Raw genomic sequence first — 1,133 nt, 5'->3', positions numbered from 1 at the left:
GACATAAAAAGTCAAACTTTTCTCACATCTGTTTTTAGGAAAATAGAAGTAAAAGGAGCTACTTTTTACTTTTGTTTTTTGCAAAACGAAAGTAAAGAATGACATTTTCTTTTTTTTTAAAAAAAAAAAGAAGAGGCATTTTTTGTTGGATTGGAAGTGATTTAGTGATTTAAATCACTTCCAATCCAATAAAAAATGTCCTATACTCAAAAGTCACTATATAAAGAAGATTTATAAATAAAAACATAATAAGTCAAATCACAACATATATATTAATTGTAGTGTTATATAGATACTCAAAAGTCACAATAATAATGTAACGTGAAAGTATCTAATACAAGTAAAATCACAAGGCCATTAGAAAGGACTGATTGAGATCAAAGTAAGTATTGACAGTTATACTTATGGGAAGAACCCATCGCTCTTCTTCAAAATCCACAGTTTTGTTCCTTGCAAATCCATAGTTTTCAAATGTGAACTGCATATGAAGGAAAGGAGTATTTTGGAATTAGGAAAACAAATGAAGTTACACTAGTGCAAGCTACAATTTAAAACTTCAGCTTGAAAGTAATTTCAACTCATGGCCCGGAACCCATAACGTACAATTTCAATGCATGGTATAATTCATATGAGAAGATTCAAGAATTAACAATAATCTCACTACCTTCACAACTTGTATCTTGTGGCATCATAGCCAACTTGTTTATCCAACCTAATAAGAGCTTGTAATTCATAGGCTCACTGCTGCAAACCTGTAGAGTATGGTGCTAACATTTCTTCAATCAACACTTGACACTAAGAGTCAACAAGGAGTTGATTAAATTTTAGCATCAATTTCCATAGAGATAACAAAATTTATGTTTTTCCTAATAGCCTACACACATGTAAAAGGATTATTTAAACTAATAAATAAATTCTGCTATCAAAGACTTATAAGTCCAAGCAGAGGGCAAATGTGATGCCCAGAAATTCAAAATTCAAAATCTAATTTGAAAAAATAAAGAAGAGAAAAGGATGTGGACTGGGTTGTTATCAGTTATCGCTCAAAATCAGAAAAGACAACCGACCCAATTTGCATAACAATAACATAAAGACAACCAAATTGTTCTGCCTTCATTATTAAAGAAACATAA

General features: G+C 30.5%; 1 long non-coding RNA gene across 1 annotated transcript; it reads right to left on the bottom strand.

The window, feature by feature from the left end:
• Positions 1 to 238: 238 nt before the first annotated feature.
• On the bottom strand, positions 239 to 792 carry LOC114756891 (uncharacterized). The gene is made up of 2 exons (XR_003741513.1): positions 665 to 792; positions 239 to 478 (listed from the first exon to the last, which is right to left on the bottom strand). It is a non-coding gene; the product is annotated as an uncharacterized LOC114756891 (long non-coding RNA).
• Between the last annotated feature and the right edge of the window lie 341 nt (positions 793 to 1,133).

The sequence above is a fragment of the Neltuma alba genome, unplaced genomic scaffold, assembly GCF_004799145.2.
Source record: "Neltuma alba isolate B1F8T4 unplaced genomic scaffold, ASM479914v2 tig00010534_pilon, whole genome shotgun sequence".
Classification (NCBI taxonomy): domain Eukaryota; kingdom Viridiplantae; phylum Streptophyta; class Magnoliopsida; order Fabales; family Fabaceae; genus Neltuma; species Neltuma alba.
Note: the sequence above shows the minus strand (reverse complement) of the source record. Positions and strands in the feature narration are given on the sequence as shown.